This window comes from Lontra canadensis, unplaced genomic scaffold (assembly GCF_010015895.1).
Source record: "Lontra canadensis isolate GAN:19392208 unplaced genomic scaffold, GSC_riverotter_1.0 scaffold24, whole genome shotgun sequence".
Lineage (NCBI taxonomy): Eukaryota > Metazoa > Chordata > Mammalia > Carnivora > Mustelidae > Lontra > Lontra canadensis.
The window spans coordinates 18,500,085-18,523,168 of NW_022631018.1; the positions used below are offsets into that span (position 1 = coordinate 18,500,085).

At 47.4% G+C, this 23,084-nt stretch overlaps 1 protein-coding gene across 2 annotated transcripts in view; it reads right to left on the reverse strand.

Annotated features, from left to right (window-relative positions):
* The window catches only part of CD247 (CD247 molecule), a 68,006-nt gene that overhangs the window by 44,058 nt on the left and 864 nt on the right, over positions 1-23,084 (reverse strand). The window lies entirely within an intron of this gene.

Below are 23,084 nucleotides of genomic sequence, written 5' to 3' on the forward strand. Positions count from 1 at the left end.
TGCCTACTTGTGATTTCTGTCTGTCAAATAAATAAATAAAATCTTTAAAAAAATCATTATGAAATTACTTTGTCACATCTAAAATAGCGTATGTCACGCTATACCTATAACTTCTGAAATCTTCGCGTGGCCCTTTCTTCCATTTGAACGAAATTTCGACCTCTCGCCCTCCATCCCAATGGATTTTTATCTGTTTATTATCAACAGACAAGGCCAGGCCTTGGCGAGCAGGTGGGACCCTGGAGCACAGTATGGGGCTCCCTCTAAACACAGACCCCCTGGGGACCCAGCAATTCTTCCTCCAGGGACACACCCAGGGGCACCAGGAGCAGAGTCCAGAACGGGTCATTGCACACCCCTGTTCCCGATAGCGAGAGTCACGCTCCCCCAAAGGCGGCCCAAAGCCACCCTTCCACCGAATGCATGGCTAAGCCAACACGGGCCACCGCGCAGGCGCAGATGACCCAGCCGTGAAGGGAAGGGGGTTCGGACCCAGGCGATGGTGTGGATGATCCCGAGGGACAGGACATTCCGCAAAGTGAAATCAGCCAGGGGCACAAAGACTCGTATTTTGTATTTGCACTTGCAGAGGTACCCAGAGGAGTCGGATTCATCGAGGCGGGAGGTGGAGCGGTGGTCGCCCGGGGCCGGGGAGGGGGCCAGTACAGAGCTTCAGTTTTGCAAGATGAAAAGAGCTTGAAGCTAGATGGTGACGGTGGTTGCACAGCCTTATACACGTGCTCGATGCCACGAAGTGCACACTTGAACGGGATCAAGGTGGTAACTTCCGTGTGCTTTTTTACCACAATAAAAGCACGGGAGGGGGACGTTAAAATTATAGTTTGCTATTTGCTATTACAATTGTGTTAGGCATGAGGGCTGTCTTGGGACTATTCCCCAAGCTCAGGACGGGCATTTGGGAGGGAAGGTGGTGAGCAAGGTTAGGAGTTGAGGCAGGCTGCTTGCCTGTGCACAGAAAGGTTTAACCCTTGCAGCGCCAGGTACAGTGGAGACCTTGCCTCTATCTGTGACTTTATTATTCCCCAGTTGGTCATCATTTACTGTTGTGGGTCCCACATTTTCCACTGCTTTCAGAGAAAAAAAGTAAGCAATAGCTTACAAAACTTCGAAGCTTATGTGCGCACAGAGAGAGAGAGAGAAAAAAAAAGAGAGAGAAAGCAACATGTTGGTGAGGTCTGTGAAGCCTCTTACCTAACAAGGAGGGGAATTTTCCTCTCCAGCGTAGGTTGTTGTCTTCAGTTTCAAATCACAAACAACCTCCCAGCCAGGGTGAGCCCCAGGTGGGGGACACCCTGTTCTCCCAACGCTCCTGCTTGAACTAACAGGCTCCCCTAGTAGGAGGTGAGAAACCACTCAGATCCATGTCAAAGGGTCCCCTCTGGTGGGTGGGTGTCCAGGGATGCCCAGGAGGGTGTCAGCCCTGAGAAGAGTGCCCTGAAATTACAGAAGATTTCATTCCCAGGGTGCCCCAGGTCTACTAGGGGCACAGAGGAAGGAATGGGGGGATGGATGTTCGGGAGTCCATACACATCATTCCACTCCTGGGCAGGTGAAAATGATTCCACTATCACCCTCGAACCTTGCCTGCCTCCCCCTCCACCCTCCTTGTTCAAGCATGGGCATACGAGAAACAGCTGTTACTTGGTTGAGCCCTCTCTCAGGGTTAAGGGCACCGTGGGTTGTATCACAGCAGTCATGTGAGATAGCTGTTATTGTGCCCATTTCACAGATGGACATGCTAAGGCTTAGAGAGGGTAGGTCAGTTGTCCAAGGTCACACAGCTGGAGCGCAGCAGAGCAGAGATTGGAACGGACAGGTCTGCCTTCAGAGCTCAGACTTGTCATCAAGTTACTGTGTTTTTTTTTGTTTGGTTTTTTTTTTTTTTTTTTTTGCAAATTCTCTTCCCTCCTTTCCTTATTCCCTTCCACAGATTCCTTTTCCCATTTTTCCCCTTAGGGCAGTATGTGTGGCGGAAACAGTGCCAGCAGGGAATGGGGGAGAAGTTTGACAGGTAAGGGTAGGGGACAACCAGGCTCATGACAGGAATGTAGCTTTTTAGCCTGCCTGCCTTTTCCAGGATAGCTGAATTCTGGTGCTGAAAGGAGACTTACTAATTATCTCTGCCCAAACCTTCCATAGCATGCAGAAGAATATAGGATCAGAGACATCAAGTGAAAGGCTTAAGGTCACAGGCTGGGTAGTGGCAAACCCAGACCCAGGAGCTGGCCACCTAATGCCAAGACTCTGTTCTAGAGGCCTTCTCTGTAGATGGCTGTCTGCTAGGTTTACTTGTCTGGAATCAATAACTCATCCAGGAAGCACTTACTAGGCACTTATCCCGGTCCGGCCTAGATCAGAATACCCCTCCACAGGCCCAGGACACGTGTTAGGTTCTTATTTTGTTGGATCTGTGTCTGCTGGTACAGCCTCAGGGACCCTGGACATTCTTTCTGGGGCTCAGCTCTGCGGGCCTGGAGGGGTTGCAAAATGAAAACGCGGGTTAAGGCTCTCACAGGATAAGCTGGGCTGGGTTTCCCCAGAGTTATTAGGGGAGCAGGACAAGCGAGGAGATATCACGGTCAGGAGTAACTTGCGGAGGATGGGAGGGTTGGGGGGTGCTACATAAAACACGCTTTCTGAAAATGATTTGCTGTGTTTCTTGTGTATGCTAGCCATCAAGCCAGAAGCCCTGGAGACCAGGGCAGCGAAGCCTCTGCCAAAAAATTAAGGATTGATTTTATCTTTTCTGAAAGAGCCAGATGTTCTCCTTCTGCGTGGGCAATGGCCAGGTACTGTACTTGGAATATGCTAGAGACTTGGATTGGCTGAAGGAGAAATACAGCAGAGAAACCAAGCAGCGCACTGGGCTGTGGTTCACCCCCCTGGGATGCGGGAATCCTTTCCTCATCCCGCTTGCTTCTCAAGTGTGTTGTGAGGGTCGGAGGAGCAAATAGGTGGGAGGACGTAGCGGGAAAGCACCACTCACAGGTGTGGTGGTCTCGTGGCGTTGTCCTAGTTCTATCTTGCACTGTGGCTCTGTTTTGCCCACTTCCCTGGATTGTTATAAGGACCAAGTAAGATCATGAATCACATGGTCCTCGGAGGACAGAAGCTTTGCCCTGCATTTTGTATCTCCAGGCAGAGGGAAATGTTTGTTAATGCAGTGGGTGTTGGGTGTGAAAGTCTCATCAAAACTCAAATGTGAGGGGCAAGGCAATGATCACATCAGATCCTGTGCTCATCGGGTTCTGGAGCTAGAAGAAGGGTTAGAGACCAATATATTCCAGGGCCGTATCCTAGAGCAAAGAAGTCAGGTTCAGAGAAGGGGAACAGCTTGCCTCAGTGGGACTGGAGCTCTGTTCTTGCCCGCTTGGTTCTTGGGTCCCTGCATAGTGTGCGGGACCCTCCATTCAGACACAGCGGGAGGAGAGGAGGACTGGGGCCCAGGGATCCTGAATGAGCTCAGTGGACTTCTCATGCTGTTTTAGAGAGACTTGCAAAGTGCAGCCTGAGAAAAAGTTTCCAGCCAGGACATAAGGGTTAGGATGGCAGGCTCGGAGTGGAATAGTCCCCAGTTAGATCCCGGCTGGCTAGTTGCTAGCTGCATGGGCTCTCTGAGCCCAAGTTTCTCCATCTGTAAAATGGGGATCTCAGGGGCTTTTTCTTCACAGGTTTTTGAGAGGCACAGTTGCCATTGGATGGGGTGTGTCCGGCCTGGAGCTCAACACTGGCTATGGGCTCATTAAATGATAGAAGTGGGGACCGTCGTGATACAGACCTATGGGAGGGAGGAGAGTTTGCTTCCTGGTGTGTCCTCATCACTTAGTTCCGTGTTTGGCACAGAGGAGCTCAATAAATGTTTGTGGAACAAATGACACTATTTAAGTAATACTTCTGTCCTCATCCCTCCTCAATAAATTCCAGCCCAGCTGCTGGAGTGATCATGCTGAAAGGTAAGATTGCATTAACGGTGGCTTTTGCTTTGGTCTTATATGGCAAGAATTATGGAATAAGGCAGAAAGTCGACAGGTAGTGAGTTGGTCATTACCAAAATATTTCTAACCATCGAGATTTCCACCCACCCAAGGCTCTGTTGAGTGATAGCTCTGCTGGGAAAAGAGCTTGGACTTGATGGCCTTGAAGTCACCTCCCACTCTCTGCTGTGGGCCTGCATGCGCGGAAGCAGGACCACAGGAGCCCTGCGCACCTCCCCCGCCCCCCCAGCCCTCCTCCAGCGGTTGGCCCTGGGGTCCGCCTGGCTAAGAAGCTGCCCAAATGCAAATGCTCACCACCGAATCCTGAGGTTCATAAGGGTTTGCATCCTTTTGGGGTTTTGCATCCCAAAGGATGGAGGGTCTGCCTTTCTCTGTGGAGTAAGGCAGGGAGGAGGAAGAAGGGGTCTGGGAGGTGGCAGCTGGAGCTCGGGGGTGCTGGGCTAAGAGAGAAATTGACCAGGCCAGAGGACACGCGGGGCTTCCTGAGTGAGGCTGAGAGGTGGACCCAGAGTGGGAGGAAGAAAAAGCACAACCGGGGATACTACCAGGCAAGGCAAGAGTCTAAACAGGGACGGAGCTGGGGGACTGTTTCTAAATGACCTCTCTGCACTTCCTGAGAGTGGCCTTTGCCCCAGAGTGCTGTATCCACTGTGGTCCTCGGTCACCTCGGTCACCGTCATAAACGCCTGCGAGGACCGATACAATTCTTGACCACCATGACCACCATGACCACCAACGGTCATCAGCTCCATGCTTTGGGAGACGCCAGGCAGGATGTGGCATGTACCATGTCTCCTGTGAGACCTCCGTCATGGAGTCGAAGCTTCCCGAAGAAGCTGGGGAATGAAGTTGGGCCCACGAAGTCCCGAGAGGTGGACCCCAGGGAGCAGGGGCATTTCCACTGCCAAGGGATTAGTCCAAGGAAATAACCCCAAGCAGGGAGACCAATAAATGCACGGCAGTGCCTGCAGCGGTGCAGTTCATAATGTGTCAAATGGGAAGCCATCTAAATGCCCGACAATAGGCGGTGGCAGAATAAAATGTGACACTCTCTAGGCACTAAAATTGATGGAGAGAAATATTTAACAGCAGGGAACGATGGCCATGATTTATTGCTCAGTGAAAAACACAGTTACAAAACTAAATGCCTGTATTCAGACCTCGAAGGACAGTCACCGACATACTAATGAGTCTCAGTGGCAAATTTGTAAAAAATGATTTTTGTTTTTGCTTTGTTCTTTTCTGTATTTTCCGAGCTTTCCACAGGAAGTATGCTTTGACCTTGTGAACACTAAAAATGCGAAAAATATTTTCCTTTAAAGTGTGTGTGCTTTTGGTTCTAAAAGCAGAAAATTAAATCCAACCACTTTTAAATAAGAATAAACAGTGACCCAGCTGACTTCGAGGTCATGTTTTGCTTATTTCTAATTTTCTTTAGTCTTCTGGGGCAGGGGAAATGTTCTCGGTGGTAAATTGCTACTTTTAGGAGAAGCGTGAAATAATAAGGACAAGAAGATAGCAAGTGTGGCTGGTATTTGTCTTGGAAACAATCCTGATCTCTCTGAATACCTGTTATCTTGGAACATAGAACTAAAACAAGACATGGGGCTGAGCGAGGGAGCCGGGCATAGCAGAGCCCTGGGCTGGGGGCCAGTCCGGGTTGCAGATCTAGAATCATACACTCGCAACAGACTTAGGAACCCCCATCTCCATCCATGACCTGACTTCACCTGCAGCATATTGCGGGCTCAGCCCCCGGCTTCAGGACAGCCACCTCCTTTCTCAGCAAGATAGAGATTGGGACCTAGGAGATTATCTACCAAGCAGAGGTTCTATGATGCAGAAAGGGAAGAGAGATGGGGCCAGAAAAGCCTTCTTTACCATTTTACCCAGGGCTGTCCTGGCCAATATTCTACTGAGGACCTGGCCTTTTCTGCTTGGTGCCTAATGGAGACCCTACTGCAGACGGGGGACAGGTGCCAGCAGCTTAGCCTTGGGTTTCCTGGTCTGTGCAGTTTTGTGCCATCCCTCCTGTCCTCTAGCCTGTCCTGTAGCCCTTCCCATCCACCCATCTGTTCACACTTCAGTCTTGCTGTGGCTCCTAATTTTGGTTGGTTGCGCCCCCCAGATTAGCTGCTAAAGTAACAAGGCTTTGGCATCTTTCTACAGGAATCCGTGTGTTCACAATCCTTCATTCTGGAAAGCTCAGGTCCCCCAAGAGTCAGACAAGCTGACTGACCTTGCTGAGGCCAGGTCAGAGGGCCTTGAGGAGCTAGGGAGGGCGCAGACTTCAGGGTCATCGGGAGACCGCAGAGGTCAGCTGCAGGCACCCATGGCTTCTGGCATTCCCAGAGATGCACCTCAGGAGCTGCATTTGGGATTTGTACTTTCCTGTTCAGGCATTCGTTTTTTTTAACTTATAGTAACAGAAAACATTCATTACACTGCTACTAGGTGCCTAGCTCCATCCAGGCCCTATAACCCAGGGACTCTTCAAGGTAGGTAGAGTTATTTTCATTTTATAAAAGAGAAGATAGTTTCAGAGGGGTTGAGTCACTCACCTAAAGTCACATAGCTAGGCAGTGCTAACGCCAGAATTTCAGTGTGGGGCTGGTTGCCTCATAAATCTCTCCTCTTTCCACTTCCTACTGAAACTGACCTCCCTCGATTCCACCATCTAGATGGAAACGCAGGTGGAAGATGAAGGAGTCACTTACCGACTGGACACCCAGTGTCAAGCAACTGCTTTCCCTACCTTGTGACTGTCCCCCTTGGGAAGAGCCTTTCCAAAAGCCATGCTCATAGGACATCCCTGAAGTCATCATTTTGACTAAAGGTGGGAAAGTGATTAGCAATGGATTAATTGCTAGCCTCCTGTGCTGGTCAGCTTAATGGCCAAAATGAAGTCAGATTGGATTGTCCCCCATAGCCTAACCCATCATGGAGTGATTACAAACAAAAATTATTTCTTCAGTCACTGGGTCTCCACCAGGGGCAGATTTTGCCCCCTGGGGTATTGGCAATGTCTGAAGACATTTTGGGTTGTCACAACTTGGAGGTGCTATGGGGATCTAGTGTGTAGAGGTCTAGGATTCTGCTAAATATTCTACCACGCACAGGACAGCCCCCCACAGCAAAGAGTCATCTGACTCCAAATGTCATGGCACAGCAGCTAAGAAACCCTGTTGCAGACACTTAATTCAAAGGGATACGATGCAACTGCAGCTTAATTCGATATCAGGAAGAGCAGATATTTTATTCCTGGGCATTTGTTGTGTTCGCTGTGGTCAAGGGTGTCCATATCCTGTTCGGCTAGTCAGTGGGCATTATGTGTTTTTCCCAGTTTGTCTTACTCAAGAGTGGTCCATGGAATTTACTTAGTGTTTCTTTGATTTTTAAAACCAAGAGTGGAAAATTTAACCTCTGGGAGGAAAAGAAACAGAAAATGAAAAATATGTGTAATAATGGAAGATCATGTGCAAATTTTAGTAGTGTGAGTTCTCCTCTATAAGGTTACTTGCCCCCCAGCACACCACCCCTCTGGGCCACAGGTATGTGCAACTCATAGGAGGAGAGCTTGGGTTTGGATCCAGAGGAATGGATTTCACATTCCTAATCTACCAACAACTGATCTTGAACAAATCACCTTCTTTAAGCTTTAGCTTCTCCACCAGAAGGAGGGGGCTCTGCCCGCAGATCCCAGAGAGCTGTAGATTTCTCACAAAGTAATTTAATAAAAGCACTTGGCAAAACTACAAAGTATGATCTCATTGTTTGCATGATTTGATCACGCACACATAGAAGGCTTCTCCTTCATGGGGTGCGTGGATTCTCTGTATCCGATTTTCTCACGGGATTGCTGGCTGTGTTAGTTTCTCTTGGGCGATTCTCCTATTTCTGTCCATGGCATAGTATCTCTCCATGCCACACTAGAGAGATACTCTCTATAGCATGAAATGAAGCACTGAACTCAACTTATCTTAATCATGTCCCAAAGGACATTACTGCATCCGAGAAGACAGTACCTCCCATTACAAGAAGGCTAGGATGATCAGGCAGACAATATTTATGACACAGCTTTCTGGTTTCCAAGTGACGGAGTCTTGACATCACTCTGCTTTATTGGTCCTACAGCAGTTCTTCCCACTTTGAGCCAAATTCTCACTGCTCTTTAATTCTTGTCTGTTTCTGTCTTTCCTTAACTGACGGGATGCTGGATTTTCACTTTCAAAATCAACACAATTTCAAAGGTTATAAAAAAGTTTAGAAGAGCCCATGCCACCCTTTCCTTACAACCCGAGCTTCTGCTGTGAATTAGAGAAGTGGCCTGTACATGTGTCACTAATGAACTTCCCTCTGATGATCTCAAAGCCCTTGTAGTGATTCTGACACACATGGTTTCTCATAACTGCTCCTTTTCCTGTGATGCAGAGGAGAATTATTTTGAGAACAAATGAGCTATCATTTGTGATGGGCTGTGAGTTCCTGAGAATAGAAACTCCTATGACTAAACTCTCCATGAACAGAGCAAATCAGAGAAGAAGAACAGACATCTTTATTGCTTGGGCCGGCCGAATCACTCCGGGGGTTTTCCCTTTCACATCAGTGAGTGGGCATTGGCCTTGAGGACGGGCGCCATTTTTGTTTGAAGCTTGGCACCTGTGCTAGCTGCCCCCTGAAGTTGGCCCCCCTTTCCAGCTGTGTGGGCGCCTGAGGAGGCCACCACTGGTGTCTCCCTGGTGCTAGGGGAGGAGCACATGCAGAGGTGGGCAGACACTTCCTGATGGGGTATCTTCTCAAACCCAGAGGTGGAAACTGGGGCATAAGTAGTAGTGAAGGTAGGCTTGGACCCAAGCATTCAACTTCTGATCATTGCTCTTAACCAGGGGTTGGCAAAGCATGGCTTGTGGTCAGATATGAGTGGCTGCATGTTTTGTAAATAGTTTTACTGGAACCTCACCATGCTTGTTGGTTTATAGACGGTCCCTGGGATCTTTTGGCTACACCAGCAGAGTGGAGTAGTTGTGATAAAGACCATATGGCCTATAGAGCCTAAAATGTTTACTACCCGGTCCTTTGGAGAAAAAGTTTGCTAACCACTGCCTAACCACTGGGTTTCATCTGAGGGAGCCCCATGGTAAATACTTAAGGCATATAGGGAACACAGAGAAATAAATATCAGAATTCCTGCCTCACGAATCTTTCCATTGGCAAAGCAAAGCATAACTACACGAGAAGTTAATTAATAATATAAGAGTCAGGTGATGACATGAGTCAGCAATCAAAGATAGCGCAGTGCGATGATCTTATGAGCTGGCTTTCTGGTATACCAAGCGCTACAGTCCTGGGCACCAAGCCCAGCCCTTTTCATGAATTACTGGGTTTGTTCCTCACAAAACCCCTTTGAGGTAAATATTAGTATACCCACATCACACAGGTGACGAGTGCCAAATCCAGAGAGCCTTTATGTGTCCTAAAGACATACTGCTAGAAAGTACTGAAGGCAGAGTTTGAAACCAGCAATGAGGCATCAGAACCCAGGCTCCTCACCCACCGTGGAGTGGCCAGACAGTGAGTACCTCAGAGGCTGAGGAAGGACGGCATGACTGCAGGCTGGGGTGGGCTGCAAGGGTGGGTCTAAGTAGCACCAAGTGTGGGGGAGAAGAGTCCAGTCCAACCCAACCAGTCCCCCTTACCCCCATGAAGGAAGACCGTGCGGCACACTGTAACAAAATGAGAAATGGTTGCTAACAAAAAGAGAAAAGGAACCATGAGAGTGTATTATTTTCCTCATGAATATCCTTTTACCACATCTTCTTGTACCTTCCCTGACTCCTAATTCCCACCCCTGACCCCTCTTTTTCTCACACATGCACACACGCATACACACACAGAGCAGAGAAAATTGAGGTCATCCCCAGTCCCGACCTACACACCTGTGCTGTCAACAAACAGGTCTCACTAGAATGAAAACTTTTTCTTAACTGGAACACCTTAATGCGGCCTCTCCTTGCAAGTCAGGGCTGGGCCTTCACCTAGTTTCTCAAATGCTCATCGACTGAAGAAAACTACAGAGAGAAATGACCAAGTCCTAGGGACTCTTCCCAGGGAGAAGAGCTTTGAAGCATTTCTTGACTCAGAACAAAACTAGGACCACCCGGCCTCCCAGCCGAGGCCCCCCAGCAGCTGTGACCTGGAAATGCAACCGTGTGTTCTCTCCTCCCCAGCCGAGGAGACCACGCAGAAGGCGGGAGGGGCCCACCACGGCCACTGCCAAGTCTCCTGCTCATTGAGACCCTGGTGACGGCGGAGCTGAAACGTCAGAGCTGGGGCAGGGAAGAGGAGGCTCGGGAGCCAGCGGGACTGTCTAAAATCCAGACCAAGCCCCAATGCTCGAATTACCATTCAGACTCATTTCAAGATCGCAGAATGTGCTGGCGATGTTTTTCTAAAGGGCAACCCCGGTGCTCCCGAGATGGGAGGCACCCTCCCTTCTGACATACTTATTCCATTTTCCGGAGGTAGGGAGGGGACAGCGCTGGCTCAGCAGCCCTGTAATCTGCATCTGTAGCACCCATTTCGGCAGGGGCGTGAGAGCCACCTTGCTTGGAAATGAATGTTTATGTCTTAAGCTGGGAGGGTCCTTGCTAATTTCAGGTGCAGATGGCAAAGACTCTGCGCCTTTCTTGGAGGTTCACATGACTCTCCTCTCCCCACTGAGCCCGTCACGGTGAATGGCAATCAGTGTTCAAAGCAAGTAAATCGAGCCATCATGGAAAGAACTTGGGAGACGCCCCTAGTCTCTCTGCCCCAGGACTCACCCCGAAGGTGCGGAGTCAGGGTCCCAGGATTGCAGTGGGAGGCTACTGGGAGCACTCACTGGTGTTTGCTGGTTTCCTTGGGTGGGGACATGGTGTTCTGTCCACCAGATCTGTCCTTTTCAACTCCCTTCTCCATGTGGCAAACCAACCCCAGCACCCTTGCACCCGCCCCCGCTGAAGTTCACGAGACATGTGGGGCTTTACCCACACCCAGAAGTGACATGGTTCGTGGTGGGCGCAGGCTGCCTGGGGTCAAAGCACAGCTCTGGTATGTGCTAGCCACACGCCGCTGCCTCAGTTCCCCCCTGCAAAATGAGGACAGTGGTAAAAGTGCCACAAGATCAGATGACCTAATACATGTGAACGACACACGAAATGAGTTCCTCTCCAGGAGGGTTAGCTGTCCCTGCCGCTTGTGTCACTTTACGAAACCAGTCCAACCCATCCAGCAGCCCCTGGAATGTGGGAGTTAGTGTGTGATTTCTCCGAGCGCAGCAGCCAGGAGTTCCCTCGCGGGGATCAGACACTCGAGGCCCATATACATCCAGGATGAACCAAGGCCTGGCTGTGCTCTGAATTTTCTATCACTGATGTTTCTGACGATGAAATATATTGTTAAAATACACTCTCTTCACGAATAGGAAAATGACTTGAATTTCTCTCGCTTGGTTTAACCTTCTCTCCCCAACTAGATGCACCTAACCGATGTCCTACGACTACTAGCGGCAGGTTCAGTGGCCGGAGTCGTCCATCAGTGGGTTGTTGTGGTCACCACGGTCCTGGACATTGTCAGCAGAGAAGAAGCCACTGGTCATCCAGACGAAGGCATTTACCTTTCCCTCCTGAAGGGGGTACAAGGCAGGAGGGTGGGGATCCCAGGGGAAAAGACATCACAGAAAACCCTGGAAGGGAAACCCTTCTCAGTCCTAGGATTCAGTCCTGCACACACTAGGGCAGTGAACAACCAAAAGGAGAATCCAGGCGCGTCTGTTTTTGAGAAGATTAAGCATGGATGTTCATTCTATGAAAATTCAATAAGTGAAAATTTAACAAGTAAAAATAGCTAAATTAGAAAATAAATCCTGGGGTGCCTGGGTGGCCTCATCGGTTAAGCGTCTGCCTTTGGCTCAGGTCATGATCCTGGGGTCCTGGGATCGAGCCCCATGTTGGGCTCCCTGTTCAGCGGGAAGGCTGCTTCCCCCTCCCCTCCCCCCACCCCCACTCATGCTCTGTTTCTCAAATAGATAAATTAAATATTAAAAAAAAATAAAAGTAACATAAACAAATGAAAAAATAGAAAATAAATCCTTACGTTACTAAACAATTCAACAACACTCTCCCAAGTGTATTTGCAGCTCATGGAGGAGACCTGTTTGCCATCATCGGGGACTCTCGGGCAGGCTGAGCTAATCGCATCCAGCCACCTGAGCTCTCCGTGGTTGTTATTCCAACACGCTGTGCCTATTCCTAGGCACCTACGACCCAAGTGACCAGCTCAGGAAGCACCATTTACTTACAGCTGGGCAACCTGCTGACCCAGAGGAATGAGAGCCAGAGCAAGAATCCAGAAGTCTTTGGTTCAAGGACTGACTCTGCCACTTGCTTGCTATGTGACATTCAGCTGGTTTACTGGTTTCTTGGGCAAGCATTTCCTCCCTGGTAAAATCTGGAAGTGGAACTTGAAGATATCTATGCTCCCTAGCTCAGATACCCTGTGATTCGACCACATCAGTCCAGCCCCACTTTGATCATAGACAATCTTCTCAGAGAGGCTGCACGTCCTCTTCCTGTCACTGCAGGTAAAATTCAGTGGCAGCAGCCCGACTTCCACCCCGACCTAATCATGATGTGACCACGAGCCCCTTCTGATAAGATGGTAATTCCACAAAGTGAGAGCTGCATTCTTGGTGACTTTGCAAAATTGATTTCTCATAGGAATAAGTGTAATTAATAAATAATAAGTGCACATTATTTTTAATAGTGCACATAAATTGAAGCATTAATTTTTTGTATTGCATTATTTTGAATTTTCACAATTCAAAATCCCATTACATGTAACTTGTGCATTCCCTCTGATTTTTTAAACCTTCAAGAGAGGGATTGGAGGGCGCCTGGGTGGCTCAGTGGGTTAAAGCCTCTGCCTTCGGCTCAGGTCATGATCCTAGGGTCCTGGGATCGAGTCCCGCATCGGGCTCTCTGCTCCGCAGGGTGCCTGCTTCCTCCTCTCTCTCTCTGCTTCTCTGCCTACTTGTGATCTTTGTCTGTCAAATAAATGAATAAAATCTTTAAAAAAAAAAAAGAGAGAGAGGGATTGGAGGTGGTAGGAGAGATAGGTGATGGCACAAGGTCAGACTTGTTGGGGAAGGCCCAGGGGTTTGAAGGAACCCTGCCATAGAAGCATCTAAGACCAAGGAGATGCCCTAGAGAGGACCTAGGTCCTCCCTTGGGTGATCACTCTGTACTGAATTTGAGATGATTGGCCAATTTGGAAGTTAGATTTCTTTTTCTTTTTCTTCTTCTTTTTAAATTGAAATCACTCCCGGCTTGAATGCTGCCAAAAAATGTTCAACCCCCAAATTAAAAATGTCTAAATAGGGACGCCTGGGTGGCTCAGTTGGTTAAGCGGCTGCCTTCGGCTCAGGTCATGATCCCAGCGTCCTGGGATCGAGTCCCACATCGGGCTCCTTGCTCGGCAGGGAGCCTGCTTCTCCCTCTGCCTCTGTCTGCCTGTGCTTGCTCACTCTCTCTGTCTCTGACAAATAAATAAATAAAATCTTTAAAAAAAAAATGTCTAAATAGCCAAATCCTCTCTTCATCCTTTGGCACAAAGGAGCCATTTTGTGCTCTTCAAAATGGCTGACAGGAATTTTCTGAGGAAGCTACGGTCTGAAAACAAACCAGGGATTAGATTAGCTTCAGGTCTGAGACCTTGTGTTTGCAGCCATAGCTAGAAGCTAACGGATGTGTTTTTCCCAAACCAATGAAATCAAGAAATAGCCATGAAGATAAAAAAAAAAAACTGTTCTCTAAATCTTCCCTTCCACGTCCTCCCTGCTGGTCCCCTTTAGATTGTAGGAGTTTGTGATTATAACTTTATTCACAACCCATTTCTTGTTTTCATGTAGCTCCCTCTCCAAGATGAGATCGCAAAGCTTTGAAAATTGGAGGCGCTCCTCCCCTCACCCCAAAGAGCCATCTTTGACGAAGTGCTCTGTCAAAACGGAAGGAATTTGCTTTATGGCAGCTTCCCTTGTGGAATTATGTATGGGGACATTTAACAATACAGCATTTGCAATGGGCAGGTGAGAGCTGGCCAAGTTTTTGAAGGGGATTTCACAGACCAGGTCAGCAGGGAGATGGATGGGTGAGCTGCAGCGGATACAATTATCTGACTTTCTGAGCTGTTCTTTTGAAGCCTCTCCACTTAATAGAAAGAAAAAGAATAATCCTCTTTGCCAACCTTTTGTAGCTCAATCTTTATTGTTCCCACTAAAATCCAAAGAAAACGGACAAAATTCATTTTGTCCAGAAAGCATTTGTGTATTTTATATAGGTCTGAGCTTTGAAGCATTGATAGTTAAGTGAGAGAAAAGACAAAGATTTCCCTCTAATCTGAGGAAATCAAAGGGGGATTTTCTGAAGCTCTCTGGCCTAACTCAAAACAGTCCTGGGTGGCATCTCCAGATATACACCCCCTTTTGCTACTGAACTCAGCATGGAAATTAGCACAGGCTCACAGAACGATGAAAATTAGGCCAGACCATAAAGAAGCAAGTCTGTCGGCAAATTAAGACTTTTTCATAAAACCTGAGAACGTGACCTACAGGACCAGGGAAGCTTTCTTTTCCTTATAGGCTCCCAATCACTCAACATCCATCTCCAAGATACTGGCCTGGTCAACGGGGCACTTGGCCAACGATCTGTAGGACTTTTTGACTCGGGGTGCATGATGGGTGCTTGGTTAATATTCACTCATTGATATGGCCAGTAGCTGACCAGATGGTTTGAATGAGTGGATATTAACAATAACTGTCAGTCTGGCAATACCAACCCTTGATGGCCAAAGTAGGTCACCAGAAACCACCTTATTGGGTTGCTTGCCGTTCTATTCTCAGGGCAGAAATAAAGAAAAGCATCACATGCATTTTGACTATTTTCATCAGAACTCATAAGATGGCCGCTGCGGAAAGAGTTGGTAAGAATTTGGGGAGCTCGCAACATTTTCTGCTGATGGGTAAGTGTTCCTGAAACTACTTGTGTGCTGGGCTTCCACTATGAGAAAGGCTCACCATAGGGAACTATTCGTGCTGGGTTTTTAATTCTGAGTTCTAAGAACAACAACTTTTCCACCTTCTTTTGTCACCTCAATGCAGATGACAATGTCAACGGTGGGCCCAGGTGAGCCACACGTATCTGGGCTTGATGGTATGGAGGCAGACAGGATTTCTACAGGTGGCAGGCCGTGAGGTAGAGTCAACATTCTCAGTAGAGAGAGCTGGAAGAAAGGTAGAATGAAGGAAACGAAAGAAAGACAGCAGGCTTACTTGGGAGATGGGGGAAGTTGGGGGCCAAGAGATTCTGCATCTCTAGGGAGGCCACCCCCACCTCTCGAGGATCCTAGACCTTCTAGTTTGCATAGAACTTTTCTTGTCTCCCTTCTGCACAGAGTCCCTAGAATGTGACATCTCAGCCCTACTGTTCAACTCCCCAGATTGCCAGCTGTGAGTTCAACCAATGTTTGTCCTTCCTTCTTCAGAGCTGTCATGCTGCCACCTATCACCTCTTATAGACACAGGCCATACACACAAAACCACTTACTGTCGTGCACAAAAACACATATCTGCAGATGCGAGACCTGTCCATCAGCATATGCATGCACTAGGCACAGCAGTGCATGAACACTGGGCACACACACACACACAGGAACACACCAGAACACACATACAGCACAGCATCTCACACCAGCACATGCACGACACTCAGGAACAGACCCCCACACCCCCACCAGAGCTCTTGGGTAAACACACACAGGCACGGATGTTTGCCAGCACCCACCCTGAGCCACCACCCCCGTAGGACTGGGCTTGGGGACAGGCTTTCCCATGGTGGATTCCCTTGGCTCAGCTGCCTTCTCCCTGGAGCAGGTTGCTCTGGCCATGCTGCCTCCTGTGGCAACAGGCTGCCACCCCCACCCGTACCCCCAGGTTGTTTTGTCTGTTCTTTCCCCTATAACAGCTCTTCTCTCCAAGTCCCATCGTCCCGCTCAGCCCGCATGAGGAAAGGGCAGTTCTAATGCAGGGCCGTCATTCACATTATGTCTTAGAACCAGTACAGTATTGCAGGGAGGGGACCTGGGGAAACACAGAAGCACAAAACTGAGCCTCTAGTATTTACAGTAATAGCGAGAAGGAGGAATTTGTCGTCTCCTAAACGGTGGTGGCGGCTTACATTCTGGGCTGTGCTCCCCGACCCCGAGGTTGCAAAGGAAACGCACGCTTAGCCCAGTGCCCTATGCATGTTCTGCAGAATCTCTTGAGTGGCCTCTCCCCGGCCCTCCTCCCAGGCAACTTTGGGAAGGCAACAGATAGCCACATATTTGGTTCTTTAATGCTTCACTTTTGTGCCCTGCCTTGGATTTCTTATCTGGGTTTGTTTTGTGCCAGTGAACAGCAAAAGGGTTTGCCCTCCCTGAGCTCAGATCAAGCAAGTGGACTCAAGGGTACGATCTGGCAAAAATAATTGAAAACTGATTACAGACATTTGTCATTCAAAGGCCATCCTCTCACTCCTTGAGGATCTTGTAAAAACAAAAAAAAACCCCAAACAACAACAACAACAAAACACAAATCTCAGCTCAGTCTGTGTGTAACGGTGCACTATTGCTTTAGAAAACCTCACACATACAAAGCCTTACATTCTTACCAAGCAGATCAATTACAGTCTGTGACTTAGAATCAAAACCTCTCCAATGTCATTTACTTTAATTTTGCTTTACGATTTCATTTTTCATATACAGGGAGGGCTGTGGTGGAGACAGGGCACACATGGAAACGGCCTGATTGCACACGGATGGGCATCCCTCCCAAGACAAGCTCCCAGATAGATGTATTTATTAAGAGTAAAACAGATATGGGGCACCTGAGTGGCTCAGTCAGTAAGGGTCTGCCTTCAGCTCAGGTCATGATCCCAGGGTCCTGGGTTTGGGCAACGCATCGCATTGGGCTCCCTGCTCAATGGGAAGTCTGCTTCTCCCTCTCCCAGTCCCCCTGCTTGTGTTTCCTCTCTCACTGTCTTTATCTGAGTCAAATAAATAAACAAAATCTTTAAAAAAAAAAAAAAGAGTAAAACAGATAAGATGGATTTTTTCCCAGATTTGTGGGAAATGTGAGTTCAGAATTACAGTAGCATTCCAGAGAAAAACATAATTTCATATTAACAACCAAACATTTCATACTCAGCAGAAAAAATTATATTATGTGAGGATATTCAGCATCAAAATAACTATTTCTTCAAAATTTGAGAGGGAAATAGGAGTGAGTACTGACTAAAGATAATACCTTCAGAAGTTTGCCTCAGAGCTCAGTCCCTGGGAGTATGCCATTGCAAACTGACAAGCAAGGACCTGGGCTGCACAGAACATTTGAGAACGCATACCCTGAACAAGGGATTAGAGAGACAGTGTTTGGGGCCTGGTTCTGCTCTTAGGCAAGTCGTCAGACTTCTAAGCATAATTTTGTTTATTTGTGAAAAGAGAATCCTACTCCTTTATCTGCCACCTGCCATAGAATGTGATGAGAACCAAGTGAGGAAGGCACTTTGCGAATATAAGGGTCTGACTGCATCAGTGACCGATGGTCTGGACTGGGCGGGACAGGATCCTGCCTGTCTTTGTTCAAATGTTTTCTATTTATTTTTTTCCCCTTGAGCCTGAAAATTGGTTGCTGAGTAGCACAAATCATAACAGGTAAGAAGAGGGGACAGTGGACTCTCCTAACGTTTCCCCCTCGGCAAATTTGGCTGCTTTAGACAGCAATCTGCTTTCTTTTTGAGTCCGTCCTTACCAACAAAGTCCTTGGGGGGCCCCGATAAATCTGCAGTTAATGCACAAGCATTAAGGGACAAGCCAGAAAATGTTGGACTTCGTCCTTGGATTTTTCACAACAGAGGCTCCTGTTGGAGAGTTAAAAATACTGTGATAAGGTGGAAGCCCAGATTTTAAAAAAAACATTTGGAGCTGCAGGAAATCACGAAGTTTAGTTTCCTAATTCCGAGAGCCAATACCAGGAGGGTGGGGGGCTGATCAGTAAGTGTTCTTAAGCATTTTGTAATTTCAGGGCACCTGGGTGGCTCAGTTGGTTAAGCGGCTGCCTTCAGCTCAGGTCACGATCCTAGGGTCCTGGGTTTGAGCCCCACATCAGGCTCCTTGCTTGGCAGGGAGCCTGCTTCTCCCTCTGCCTGCTCTGCCTGCTGTTCCTCCTGCTTGTGCTTTCTCTCTCTCTCTCTCTCTCTGTTAAATAAGTAAATAAATAAAATCTTAAAAAAAAAAAAAGAAAAACCAACCAAAAAACTTTGTAATTTCAAGAATACATGCAGTTCATTTTGTAGGTGAAAGAGGTGTTCAACTCTCTCCTCTCTTGTCTCACGGATGAGAAGCCAAAGCCCAGACAGCGCTCTCTGCTCAAGTTTGCATGGCAATTTAGCAACAAAGAAAAAGAAAAGTATTACTACCAGTGTTTCCAGCTATTGTGTTGGGAAAATGGCATTCTTTATGTTTTGCAAGTTGGGTGACTCAGGCCCCCAGGATATCGGCTACTGCTTTTCGAGCACCTTCTGTGTGCGGTTCTGAGTGACATTTCTGCTCCCCATGCCCGCAGGAGGCAGACATCACCACCGCCATCTTGCAGAGGAAGAACAGGCTCTGAGGGCCGGCAGCTCCCCTCAGTGAAAGGCTGAGAAGGAACCACCGCTTGAATCCAGATCTTTCTACCTCCACGGCCCTCTCTTTCCTTCCCCATGTTGGAGCTCTAGAGAAGACCAGAACTACAGATGATCAGAGTTGGGAAAAAATTCTCTTTCCTCCATGATTGTTTTCAACAGAAGCCTCGAGTATCCTGTAAAATGTTCTTTTACGTTAACCAGTTCTTTTCCTTGTCAGTCCTGGAGAAAGTAGCCCAAGGACAGAATTCAAAAGAAATTTTAAGAGCTACGAAAGTAAAGATTTTCTTGCAGGATTAGCTATAATAACAAAAATTAGAAACAGCCCAAGTGTCCAACAATAAAGAAGTAGGAAAATACGATGCATAAAATGGAAATTTTACTATGGAAATTTACATAGTAATGAAAAACAATCGTGAGGGATAAGCAAAAAAAAATGTTCATGATGGATTGCTAACAGAAAACAGTGCACGGAAATGCTTTTATGATGGTAACTACATAAAGGTATGTATACACTTATAAGAAATATTGGAACGGAACACAAGTAAAAACGAAAAGTTACTGGCTGGCTTATAAGATTATGGATTTAAACAATGTGTAACTTCCACAAATGGGTTTATGATATTTTTATTAAAATACCTCAAATTAAGAGAGGGGGGAAAACAGCGATAGCTACTTGGAACATTTAGTTAGTAACCTAGATCAAATCAGACTACACTGGTTAGGCAACCTGCTTTTTTCTTCTTTCCATATTTTGAGGCAATTGGATATTGTGTTTTTTGCCATAATCCACAAATTATTTTTCTGCTGGTACTTCTCCTTAATTAGTTTTCTTAAAGTTTATTGGTCAACATTCTCCAACATTTGATAGCCTTGTTTATTTTCTGCGTTTCCCCTAGGGTTTAAACCAAGTCAGAAAAATTAATGTTTTTCTTTATTTGCTTATCGATTTATTTTTTGAGATAAAATATTATTTGAATCATATGAAATTATCTTGTTCGTAGGTCAAAACAAATATTGGAAATTTTATATAAAAATTTTAATAACAGCAGGTTTTATCTTAAACCATCCTTGCAACGCATTTTGAATCATTTTGTTCACTGCCCTGTCTCCTCCATGAGCTTAATTTCTGGGTTTTTTTGTTTGTTTGTTCGGTTTAGATTTAAATGCTAAGTTCTCTAGAAGAAACGTCCAAATAATGCCACTCCAGTATATTCCCCAGCCAATAAACCATTAAAGTTAATTTAATTTAATTTAATGGAAACATCTAGATTCCTTTCATTCATTCACTTTTGAATTCATTCAACGAATATTCATTGTGTTTGGACTTGGCTCCCCGCAGGGTGCTAAGCTCTGGACACCTCGGGAGCAAGACTGAGGACTCCCTTCCCTCGGGGAGCACACTGGTTTTTCAGGCCCGGAGGAATGGCTAAGTAAAGCAGTGACTAAACAATTCATTTCAACTAAACTGTCAAGTGACTGGTGTGATTATTTTTTTAACCAAACTGACTGAAAGTTTGCTCAAATTGATTAAATCTACCATCAGCTTGGCGTGAGTAAGAGCTAACGTTGGCCCAAGCAGAGAAGAAGTCTGTGTCGAATGATCCCTGCTGTTTGTTTAATCCATTAGCTGGCATCGGTACATCCGGCTCAGGAGAAGAAAGATTCCCAAAGCCCGCATTTGGACCTCCCGAATGCAAAACAGTTCCCGAGTCAGTGCCTTAACCCTTCTAAATACAACACAAGCCATGATGCCTGGGGACTCCGGAAAGTAAAAGCAAACCTCCAGTAAAAGTTAAGTCTAATTTTTTAAAGACAAAGGCAAACAGAAAGAGAATTTTAAACACATACAGTGGGGGTCATTCCGAAGCGAGAGCTTCCCAGGACGGGGGCACCTTTCACACAGCTGTGGCCGTGGCCTGTGAACCAGCAAGTGTGGGAAAAGCCCAGGGAGAAAACGGAAGTAGCGCATCTGGATGAGAAGAGCCAGGTGATTGGATGTGGGTGAAAATACCACTGAGGCAAACCTTGTCCTGCATCACCTAGAAGCTCCCCTCATTCCCAGCTCCGAGCACGTTAGCAACGATCTGGCATTCGAGAAGTTTGCATTTAACTATCCCGTCCCTGGGCAAGCACACTAAGCTTCCAGTCTCAAAACCGGGTGGCCATTGTGACCAGCGACGACCCAGAGGATTTTGTCTCACATCCCACCCCCCATTTATATTGCACATTTTGGAGCATGTTCTTACTTCGGGGGAACACCCCCAACAGAACAAATTGTCTTAGAAAATAAATATGGCGGTTCTAATGCTCGTCCTGTGACCTGTCAAAGCTTGGATCCTTGTTCACGATTGGGCCCACCGCTCAGCTAGAGCCCCACAATGTTCCTGTGCTAGAATGCGTATGCTCAGAACTCGAAGGAGGGATGAGTTGGATTTCAACAGATGGAGAGAATGCCCAGTGCTGTTTACAAAACAGTTGAGAGCAAATTAAGAATTCTAACCATGGGTTTCCATTTCCTGTTGCTAGATATTGAGAACAAGAAAACAAACCATGATGTAATAATAGTAATAATTAATACCATTTCCATGTTTTGGCTGTTGGCTATGTATCAAGCACATTACATTCATTTCCCATCTTTACAACTTTGCAAGGACAGTCATCCTTACTTTAGAGGGGAAAAACTAAGACCCAGAGAAGTCAAGCAACTTGCTTAAGGTTGCACAGCTAGGAAAGCGGCGGTACTGGGATTCCATCTGTGATTGACCTACTTTTGCTACCACATCCAGCTGCCTCCCTAGAAGCGGAGCATGAGAGTCTGCAGTCCCCAAGATTTTGTGTCACAGCTGCATATCCTTGCTTCACAGGACAATGGCCACATAGACCATGGAGTGTGTTCTTGGCCACTGTGGGGTAGGGAATTACAGGAACTGAGTAGCTGACGGCACTGCAGGCAAATTAGGCCTGTGCCGTTAAGCACACCACCTTCGTCACTTCCAGCCGCAGACCCCGGGGACCGTCCTGGCAGACTCTCACCCAGGGACACCTCCTCATGTAGACAGATTAGGTCATTATTTGCCTCGATCCTCATGATCTGGACATTTCCATAAAGGGCAAGTGGAAAAATCTTAGTAAAAAGTGGATTAAAAAAGGGGGGGGGCTTGGGGATGGGTGACTTAATTGAGCAAGAACAGAGAGAAGACCTCAACTCAAATTCTGTCAGCAGCCTTTCCGCCAAGTGAAGTCGCAAAGGCAACATGGTGCCGTTTGTGGCCCTCGGGGTTAAAGGCCCAAGTCTCCCCTCACCTCACCTCATCTGGGCGAGACACTTGGAAGAACTTTCATCTAGGAACCTTCTATAGGAGTAGCTGAAATGTCCATCTCCACCCCAGAAAAGCAAGGGGCATGGAAAGATGAAAAATCCAGTCAATCTAACTTTCTCCTCCTGGGCGCCATTTGTGGAGATGGGCACAGTCCCCATCTAGTCTGCTGGGTGGGGTTTTGTTTGCCATTCTTGGCAGCCACCACCACCCAAGCAGCTTTTCTTTTTCTCCTCTAACCCTACTTGGCTGCTCCCTTGGACCCAAGGCCAACACAAACGGACCGGTGAGGAAACCATTCTTGGCAGAAATATCTCCGTGGCCTGAAGCCCAGGGTCTGAGGCTGTTGCCGTCCACTCTTCCCTGGAACTCACTGAACTCACAGGCTGTCGTGGTCGTCTTGTCCCCTGCACACAGAATGGGCTGCCTCAGGCTTGCTGAGGGCCCTCACCCCACAGCGCCATGTGACTCATACCCAACAAAGGCTTTTCTGAGAAGAACGCTGCGATCTTACAGAAAACCCCACGATTACTTAGTCCTCAGAACCCCTGAGGCACCAAGCTGAGGCTGTGCCACATTCCTTGTCAGGAGCAGAAGCGCCAGCGGCCTCTCCAGCCCTCCCACCATGGTGGCTAAACGGTCTCCCAGGCCGAGGCAACCCGTGAGGTGGAGGAAGGTCGTTCGTGGTGACCACCCTCCCCGTTTCTCCAGATTCAAATACAGGTGGTCCCGTTTCTTATAAAAGTGCCGTGGCCCAACCCCTCGAGACAGTCTGTTTTGTTAATTCTTTTCACATGTTCTGCTCATTACCTGGCCTAGGAAACACGGTGGGAGTGAAAGCGTTCTAGAAAATCCAGACTCCCATGAGCTAAAACAAGGCGAGGGTTGGTTGGTAGTCAGAGTGGCGACTTAACAGGTCACAGCCTCTCATCTGTCCCTACATTCTGTCAGCATCTCTAGCTTTCTGGCCTCAGATGGAGAGCTGCTTGCAG